This window comes from Mirounga angustirostris, unplaced genomic scaffold, assembly GCF_029215605.1.
Source record: "Mirounga angustirostris isolate CCGP_5_RB_7025 unplaced genomic scaffold, mMirAng1.0.hap1 SCAF_2, whole genome shotgun sequence".
Taxonomy (NCBI): Eukaryota; Metazoa; Chordata; class Mammalia; order Carnivora; family Phocidae; genus Mirounga; species Mirounga angustirostris.
The window spans coordinates 50714070-50724646 of NW_026991710.1; positions in this window are offsets into that span (position 1 = coordinate 50714070).

Genomic DNA, 10577 nt, shown 5'->3' on the forward strand with positions numbered 1-10577 from the left:
TGAAGACAAGGTGAACCCCAAGAGTGCATGCTGTGTGCAAACAGAAAGTGCAGCATCAGAGGCAAACTGTATAGAACTAGAAGCTAAGGAATAATGAATGTTCTAACAGCAGTACCACATATACATGTTGGAAAACATGCTATTCATTGTTCTATTATTGTCCTATCTAAAGCAAGCTCCACATATCATTACTGTTTATGAATATGACTCTCATGTTACAGCCTTTGTTATGGATGAATGTGTCCCCCTCAAAATTCATATGTTGAAGCCCTTCCTTAAAGTGTGGTGCGGACTTTGGCAGGTAATTAGGATTGCATGAGGTCATGAGAGTAAAGCCCTCACGAATGGGATTAGTGTCCTTATAAGAGCCATGGAAAGACCTTGCATCCCCTCTCTGCTCTGTCATGCGAGGATCCAAGGAAAAGTTGGCGGTCCGAAACCCAGAAGAGAGCCCTTACTAGAACTTAACCATGTTGTCACTGTTGATCTCTGACTTCCAAACTTCAGAAATGTGAGAAATATATTTCTGTTTTTTAAGACACCCAGTCTGTGTTATTTTCTTATAGCAGCCTGAACTAGGACATCACTATCCCCAGTGGCTGAGAGAGAGCACCCAGGGTAGTGTTCCCTCCTTAACTTGCCCTCACTCACAGCCCAGAGTTGAGTTCCAGACCTCCTTGGAGAAGACATGTCCATGACTCATGGAATGGCACAGAAATTGTGCTGGTGCTGTGATGGGGGAACTTCCTGGAAATCCGCTCTCTGGAACTTACTTGCTGGGAACCTGTCCTCTGGGGTGCCTGGTAAAGCCATGCAAATGGAAGGGCTGATGCTAGCAGGCTGGGTCCAGAGACCCCGAGGGGTTTGACAAGACAAGTCAAGAGGGACTCTGGCTGGACATAGGAGAGATATCAAACGTGAATCAGCAGGAAGTGAAAGCAGAGTTTATTGAAGGTATGGAGAGAGTGCAGGTACAGCGTGTCTGGAGACTTAGAAAGGAAGGGAGAGAGCCTTATTTTTGCTTGGAGTCTGGGGGTTCTTATTGAGGATTGTGGTCTGGTATACGTGTCCTCTCAGGCATCCAGGAACCAGTTAGAACAAAGATGAGGTCCCAGGTGTTATTCCTTAGAGCCAGGGGTCTTGGCATCAAGATGTCTAGCATAATAAAATTTTTAAAAAATGTTAAAAAAAAAAAAAAGATGTCTAGCACTGGTGGTCTGGAATGCACATATGAAGGTTTCATCCAGTCATTCTTACCTGGTTCTTCCTTATTTGTTATCTGTTCTAAAGAAATCATTAACTGCTTGTCTCTTACAAGGAGAACATACACTATTTGCATTATGAGGCATGTGTGAAGAGGGGGTGCAGGTCCTAGCAAGAATAGAAGCAAGAAAAGGAGCAAAAAGCAGATTGTTATGGAGTCCTTCAGTTTTCCTATCTCAGTGCCACTTCTTAGAATTTGCTGTGAACCAAACCAAAAGGATGGTAGGGAAAACTGCTTGTTGCTGAGCGTTGCTGGCTGCCTTAAACTGCAGAGCCAGGAGCTGTAGGCTAAGAGGGACACATCAGAACCAGAAAGACAAAGCCCCTCCCTCCTCCAGCATCTCTTCTGGCAAAGCGCGCTGCTGCTAAAGCTTAACATTAGTTCAGTGGACAAAGGAGAAATGGCACAGCTGAGAGGCAAGAAATTGATTATTGTCATAGTTATCTTATCGATGAGTATGTCTCTTTTACCTCCTCTCCTCTTTCAATTAGATTTGTAACACCAGTTCTTTTTGCTAGCTTTGTTTTCCTTTCTTAACAGTGCACCAAGAGTATCAACTATAAGCTATTGTACCTATATTATCCTCTCCAGTTTCCTCCATGATGGTTAAATGAAGAAAGAAAATCTTTACCTTTATTACAGTATTTTTCAATCTTGAGCAAAGTTTACCATTGGCAACTATAAGGCTGATCTGAAGGCTTTCTAAATCCTTCATTTTAATAATAATAACATATTTTATAGCACCATATGGCTCTAAAACACATGCCAAGACTGTTAACGATGGGACAGTTGTAAATAAATTGGATTTATATTTAAAAGGATCATCCTGGCTTCTCTGTGGATAACAGGCTTTGTATGATAGCTAGTGAAGCAGAAGGATAACTGCAGTAGTCAAGGTGAGATATGATGTTGGCAGCAGTGCAAATGCTGAGAAAGTATCCGATTTAGGATATATTTTAATGATAGGTGCAACAGAATTCTCTAATGTATTGACTATAGAGTGTGAAAGGAAAAGGATTCAAGAATGGTTTCAAAGATTTTAGCTTGATGAGTTCATTTGTCTAAAAATACTTAAGATAAACGGTTTATCAATATTACACATACACACACATTCCAAATATGTACTAAAAGCAACATATCAGTTGCCTTTTTTTTCCAAAGTCATGTCTTTCTTGAAACCTGATAATTGTTCTAGGCAGATAATAGTTGCTCTTGGATTTTCAACAGATATGAATGATAAATATTAAAACATTTGTATTCCTTATATACTACAGTTCTTTCCTGTGAAGAAATGAATCATATTTAAGGGAAGAACCATGGTACAAAAAGCTCTATTTATAGCAAACTCTTTACTTTCTAAATAAAAAAGAAGATAGGGGAATTAAATAATGGTAGCTGGGGGATAAAAAGCCAACCGCTGGGGTGCCTGGGTGGCTCAGTTGTTAAATGTCTGCCTTCGGCTCAGGTCGTGATCCCAGGATCCTGGGATCGAGCCCCGTATCAGGCTCCCTGCTCCGCGGTAAGCCTGCTTCTCCCTCTCCTACTCCCCCCGCTTGTGTTCCCTCTCTTGCTGTGTCTCTCTCTGTCAAATAAATAAATAAAATACTTAAAAAAAAAAAAAAAAAGCCAACCGCTGGTAGCAAAGAATACAGGGAATGTTCTGGGCTGGAGGAGATATGGTAGAGGGCATTGTGACATGTCTCATGAGCATGACTATGAGGGTCTGAGGAAAGATTCATAGGTTGTTAAGGGCATCTGACGAATCACTGGATAAACACGTCACGTCCTATTTAGGTTGATTTTTAATTCTGTTAAATACTTATTGATTAACTATCTGTTATGTGATAAAAATACAAATAAAATATATCATCTTTCCCGATCTTATGAACCTGTAATCAGTAGATGGCAAGAGAAGGTAGAGAGAGCAAGCTTATCAATAGACAATTTGAATATAGTTATCTAAGTGATAAGCTGTATACATTTAACATGCCATATTTGCTTATATTTCTTTATATTTTATTTTCCTTTTCTGTATACCTTCATTATAGCATGATTAATCTCTACAAACATGAAAAACAGCCTTGATTGCTCTGGATAATTGGAGAGCATTTATGTCTGTGCTTTAGAGGTCACTATTTTTCTTTAGGGGCAGGGATAGTGGTAGTCAGAGCACTATTTTATCAAGAAAAGATGCTACTCTTGAATAAATAAGGAATCATAAGTACTGATGATTAGGACAGTGAGAGTAATCAGAATACAGGAATATTACAGGACAAAGCCTTTAATTCCTTTCATTCCAATTATACCACTAGAAGGGGATCCTTGAACGGAGATCGTATGTGTTCGTATATGAATGGAGATTATTAAGGGGCTATTTGGATTACAGTAAACAAAAATAATAAATAAAAGTTATTTTGCACTTATTAGGAACAAAGTATACCCATTATTTTATTTGTTTCCCACAACAAACCATTCTTGTTCTTTTGGTAAATATTTGGAGCTCAAAGTTGCCTTTTAGCAGTGCAGGGTTTGGCTTAATTGCCCTGGTTAGTGTTTTATCTTCTATACCTACATGGCAGACTCTTAATAAATATCTGTGAATTAATGGGTGAATGAATGAATGAAAAAATTAAATAATAATACTATGAGATATTCATTACTATCTGCACTTTAAACATAAGGGAAGGAAGGCCCAAGTTTTCACTCAAGTTTACGTATATTAAGTGACAAAACTAGCATCCAAAACTAGGACCTGAAGACCCAGACTCCAATATCTTTCATTCTACCCATGATGCTTCACCAACCCTGAAATCACATACATAGTAAGATATTGTCAAAAGTGACCATATAATTTAGTTAAAAGTAATAATAGCAGCAATAATTTATTGAGTGTCATTATGTACCAACTGTGATGCAAATGGCCTTGCATGAATCACCACTAATAATTGAGAAGAATTTTAACTATTGACAAAAGACAAAATGGATCATATGGAAACCTTGTTCATTCAACGAGTGAAGTCACCATAGGCACCCATAAAACACAATGCGAGTAACAAACAAAGGTATTGTTTATAAAAAAAAAAGAAGAAGAAAAGAAACATTCTTTAACCTTTTTTTTTTTTTCCAGTATCTTAAAAGAGTCCATCTAAATAGCCCATAGTCAAAGTATTTGGATAGTCAGTAATTGATAGAGCAGACTAGAGAAATCAGTTAAATCAGAGGCTTAGTTAGCAGGTAACTCTAATTGATCCCCCAGGAGCAAGCACTCAGAGATAAAAGTCAGCCTTGAGAGATGATGAAAAGCAGGAAACAAAACAGAAGGGGAGTGAAACACCAAATCTAATATATAAGATAATGCAGAAATAAGAAACTTCAGCAGAAAACAAAATAAAATACAGGGCACCTGGGTGGCTCAGTTGGTTAAGTGTACGACTCTTGATTTTGGTTCAGGTCATGATCTCAGGGTTTTGAGATCAAGCCCCGTGTCAGGCTCCACACTCATCAGGGAGTCTGCTTGAGAGCCTCTCTCTCTCTCGCTCTCTCCCTTCCCCTCTGCCCCTCCCCCTGATCACATGCACTCTCTCTTTCTCTAAAGTAAATAAATAAATCTTAAAAAAGAGAAAACAAAATAAGGTATCTTTGTACATAACAGATAGCATACAAGAATTAAAAAACAGACAATAAATTGGAGACCTATGTCACAAAATTTACAAATATCTGATGTTTAAGAAAAAAAAAGAGACATACAAATTAATAGGTTTAATACAAACTTACTAGATTAAAAAATACATTGATAGCCCATGAACAAAATAGAAATACAACTACATAATAAAAATATGAAAGAATGTTCAGTATTAATGGTATTCAAAGACATCAATAAGAAAGTAAAAAAATTATGTCATCTTAAACATATTAAATGAGAAAATGTTTAAACAGCAGTATTACTCAATGTTATAGTGGTGGTGAGTAAAGGTCTTCATATCTCCAATTTTGGATTAGAAATTGTTATACTCATTCAGAAGTGATGTAGCAATGAGGTATCAAGATTGCTAATGAGATTTCTGCTAAGTTATTCCACAAGTGGGAATTTAGCATATGCAAGTAATTAGAGAAATGGATGATCATTTATATTCAGTGATTTAATTTGGAATCCAATTATAATGCCAGATTTTTGTCCTTTCTAAGCTTCCAGAAAAAAAAAAAAAAATGATGTAGAAAAAATGAGGAGCTAGAATCACAGAAATTTCAATACCAACACTGAAAGTTACTATGTTAGTGTCAAAGCTTTCAATCATCTAAATGAAAATGATTTCATAGTAGAAGTCCCTATTAAGCTAAATATCAATCAAGTGTAAGATAAAATAGTTTAAAGAAATGCAAACTTTGTTTTTAAAAAAGATTTTATTTATTTATTTGAGAGAGAGAGAGCAGAGTGAGAGAGACCGAGCATGAGCAGGGGTGAGGGGCAGAGGGAGAGGGACAAACACACTCCCTGGGAGTCCGATGCTGGGCTCAATCCCAGGACCCTGAGGTCATGACCTGACCGAAGGCAAACGCTTAACTGACTGAGCCACCCAGGCGCCCCTAAAAAAATTGCTTCTACATACACTTTTACAAAATAACACTATTAAGGATAGTGGGAGTGAATCAAAAGAAGATGTGTGATACATCGTGAATTCCCTTAGTTATAGTGAAAGGAGTTATTGAAATGTAGCAGTGCAACATGACTAAGGAGGCTGGCTAGATCTTTATTAAACACATACGTTCCTTGGGGCGCCTGGGTGGCTCGGTCGGTTAAGCAACCAACTCTTGGTTTCAGCTCAGGTCACAATCTCAGGATTGTGAGATCAAGCCCCATGTCAGGCTTTGGGTTCACCAGAGTCTGCTTGACATTCTCTCCCTCTCCCTTCCCCTCCTCCTCTGCTCCTCTCCTTCTTTGTGCGCTGTCTCTCTCTCAAATAAATAAAAGCAAATATATTTTTCTGGCAAACAGCTAACAGGCAGTTTTGTAGTCCTTTTATAACTAGAACGGAGACATTTGACTGTTTCTGTGTATTGGAACATAGCCTGAAGTGATATACTACATTTCCTGACCTTGCCCCTGAAAACACTTCACATTTTACAACCCTTTCTCTCCCTTCCTTCCTTCATCAGCCAGCCTTGTAAACAATCCAGCAAAAGCTTTTGAATTCTTGCTTGAAATCATACCTTGGTGGAGAACCAGCCAGGAGGTCTATTCAACTATGATTCCATGATTTAGATAATGCATGAGTATGATTATTCATCACCCACAGGTGATATGCATAAGATTTTGGATGGTAAGTATTAAGAAAAAATAGATCTTTTGGTGATAGTGGTGATTTACCAACTAAGGGCCCATAAAAGGAGACATGTGTCTCTTACATTCTGACACAGAGGTGTGCTGTAGCCTAAGAGGTCTTTTGAAAATGGAATTGTTTGGCAGCTCTTACATTTTTGGCCAGTGAAGGATCTTTGCCTGTTCTCTGACTTCCCCACCTTGCTTACCCTTCTTAACAAAGAGGGAAGTTTGGGGGTACAAACAGACCAGATGGATCTAAGCGGTCTGGGTTAAGATACCAGCTCTTAGTTGTAGTTGACCATGGTTATCCAGCTGCTTAGTTTCTGGAAGACTCAGAAGACTGTGGATGTTGCTGCCTGTTCTATTAAAGAAAGTTAACAAGTGTCAAAGTGTGAGAAGTTAAATTTGAGTGCAGTTTCTGGCACAAGAAAAATAGTAGTGGTCCAAGACCCAGTTGGCTCTTTGTCTAGCCAACCAACAGTGAGCTCCAAGAATCATTTTTGGAAAATCCTTCTTTAGACAATGTAGTGAAAAAAAAAAAAAAATGTTACGCTATTAAGATTTGGGGATAGTTTATTACAACAGTTACTCTCTGAATGATAGGAGAAATATTTAGATATTTAAAATGAAAGATCAAAAAGAACAGTATTATATTGTTTAAATTTCTGGTTAAAATCCAAAGAAAATGCAGAAACATAACTAACAGGTTTGGAAGTGGTTGACTGTGCAGAGTGGTCAAAAGGGAGAAAAGAGGAGAACTGGACTGCTGTGTTCGTATAATAGGCTTTGTAGAATTATTTGGCTTTGAACCTTATTCACATTTTGCTTTAATAACAAGCATTGTATTTTAATAGGAATAAAGTATGCTTATCACAGTTTTTTTTCCTACAAAGTTGAAAGCATGCACACACCCTTTATTCCAATAGCAGAAAGATTACATGTATTTCTGAATATCCAAATAATGGACTACTACACAGCTAAAAATGTTAATTTTCAGTTAACATAATAAAAAGGGGAAATTTACAAATTCTAAAACAGAGCTATGAATTATTATTGATGTATAATAACAGAATACATTCTATGAAATTATACCAAAATACAACTTTGGATCTTTCTTGAATTTAGGTTTATAGATTGTTTCTGTTTATGAATATTTTATAATTTTCAAAATTCTGAAATATCATCTGTGTGTGTATGTGAGAGAAAGATTTAGAAATCAAGGGTGATTTAAATTTTCTTTACAAAACATCATCAAGCCAGTAGTTGAATGAATAGCTATTAGTGACCAAGAAAGGACTATTGAAAGAAATATCATATTTAGATCTCCACTTTTATAACATTTTATATAATTCTTAGTATGTAGAAGAATAATTTATCTGATAGAGTACTGAGTTGTTAAACCCATTATATTCTACTTAAATAAAAATGTCATTTACTTCCAGATGTCTTGCATTTCCACAGTGGTCTTGTTTGTTTTGTTTAGTTTTTAACTAAAGTAATTCACCACTTAAAGATTTTTTTTTTTTTTTTTGAAGTGGCAATCAGACAATTCTTAGTTTCAATCAAGGACATAATTATTTAGCGTTTTTGCATCTCAGTGAGTTATATCAATATCTGGTTGATGTGACATTTTGCAAGAATATAATGTTCTTAAATGCTTTATTCAATCTTCTCAAATTAAATATAATATTCATGTAAGCATCCCATATATTTGGATTTAGAAAATGTTCTTACTAAAACACAATTAAAATATCAAATGCGAAAGGAAGTAATTGCATTTAACAATAAGTCTCCAGGCCTTTTAAGAGAAGATGTGTACTAACAACTCGTAGGGAAAAAAAAAAGGAAAAAAGCAATAGGACACATTACTCACTGATAACATCAGAATCTGCAATGATAGATCAGAGAGATAACAATTTGACACCAGAAAGAAAGAAAGAAGAAGTCCTATTTATCTGAAAACTGAAATAATTGCAACACACATCCAGTGCTGGAAATGATTAGAATAATGTAGTCACGTTTAAACTACACAGGATTTGTGCATTTTAGAACTCCATTTTAGGAACCTGATTGTTTGATCCTTCTCCCATATAGTATCTACTAGAAGACTGTTGTGACTAATTATCTTAAAGCCAGTTAAATTCATTGGGCCTCATATTCCCATTAACAATGATGCTATTAACTGCCACAGTTCTCACCCTTAGTATCTTATTTATCTCCTGTATTAACCTCATTCACATCTCTAATTCAATTCCACATTAATTCCATTTACAAAGCTTTTCATCGTGCCATCTGGAAACTTTCTTTCATTGTTATTAATGTCAAATTTAAAAACCTCAATTTCTTCCCGATTATTGCTTTCACTTTCTGATCTCTTCTGAAATCTAAGTCTCTTCTATGTTTAGTCATTACTCCTCCACCTTGAGTAAAACAAACAAAAAATAAGTTTCATGTCTTAGGCAGTTCATATATAACACCCCCCTCATTTTACTGTTATCTACTACTTGACTTTAATTTCTTACTATCTTATTACTTAATCTGTAATCTTCCTCTCCACCTCAAGTCTGTCCATCATCCTAAGTGGTTCTATAAATGTGGATAAATTCAATATTCAGTTGCGCCAGTTCCTTGGCCTCCTTTTAAAATAAATTATATCCACTTCAATTTAACCTTTCCCTCATTCCCTTAGCAATAACATGGATCTTGTCTTCACTTGAATCTCTTCAACCTGGAAATGATTAATTCAGTCATTCTAGTCTCTAATTGCTGCTTCTTTGATTTCCAGGTTTTTTTTTTTCCCACTGTACTAGGTTTCATCCACTTAAAAAAATCTCATATTATTAAATCTCTTGATAATTTCTTCCTATTATGATCTCTTTTCTTACTGATATTGGCCTATAAAGATTCCGTGTTTCATAACTGTAACAGGTCTCTGTTCAATATGCTTAGTTTATTTGTCCTGTTGTACTATTATTTTGCCTATTGAGCTATCTAACATATGCCGAAATCTTAGACATATAATCATGTAGACTGGTAAATCTATGAATTCATAATATCCCAAGCCTCCATAGTTCCCCTCTATTTTCAACAATTATTTTTTTTCCTATGTCACAAAGAAAAAGATAAATAAAAACATGCTTACCTTGCTGTTATTGAAGCTATGTATTAAGCTTCAGGGTTTTTTTTTTTTCCAACATTTCTTTGACTGTAGAATTTTCTCAATGTTTAATTTTCTAATAACTTTGCCTTCATAGTCCCCATCTTTGTCAAGAATTCACAAAATGTTTCCTTTTATCTTACATCTCTAATACCTCCTTCACTGTTAGTTAGGAATATGTCCTGGATGTTCTTCTCTTCTAATTCAGCACATTCTCTTCAGCCACTTCCAGGAACTCAATATACATTTTTATGTTCATAATTCTGTAATACGTATTACAGTACAGTGTTATATACAACTGATTTGTCTACAGACATATGAAACTCAACACGAAACAAACCAACATCCTCCTTCAAAATTTTCTCTCCCCTTTAATATTCCTTCTAAGTGAAAGGCCCCATTACCGATGGAGGGTCTCAAGCCAAAAAGATAGTTGTTATCTTTGGGCTTTCTGTGTCTGTCTTAGTTTGCTAAAGCTGCCATAAGCAATTATCACAAACGGGTGGCATAAGTAAGAGAATTTACTGTCTTGGTTCTAGAGGCTAGAAGTCTGAGATCAAACTGTCAGCAGGGTTGGTTCTGTGAGGAGCTGCGAGTAAGCATCCGTTTCATAGTTCTAGCTTCTGGTGCTTCACTGACTGTCTTTGTAATTGCTTGGCTTATAAAAGACTCATTTTTGATTACTGCCTTCCCTGTGACTTGGTGTTCTCCGTGTGTGCATGTTTGTGTGTCCAGATTTCCTCTTTTCATAAGTACTCCAGTCATATTTGATTAGAGGCCATCCTAATGATCTCATTTTAGCTAATTATATCTGCAACAACCTTATATTCAGGTAG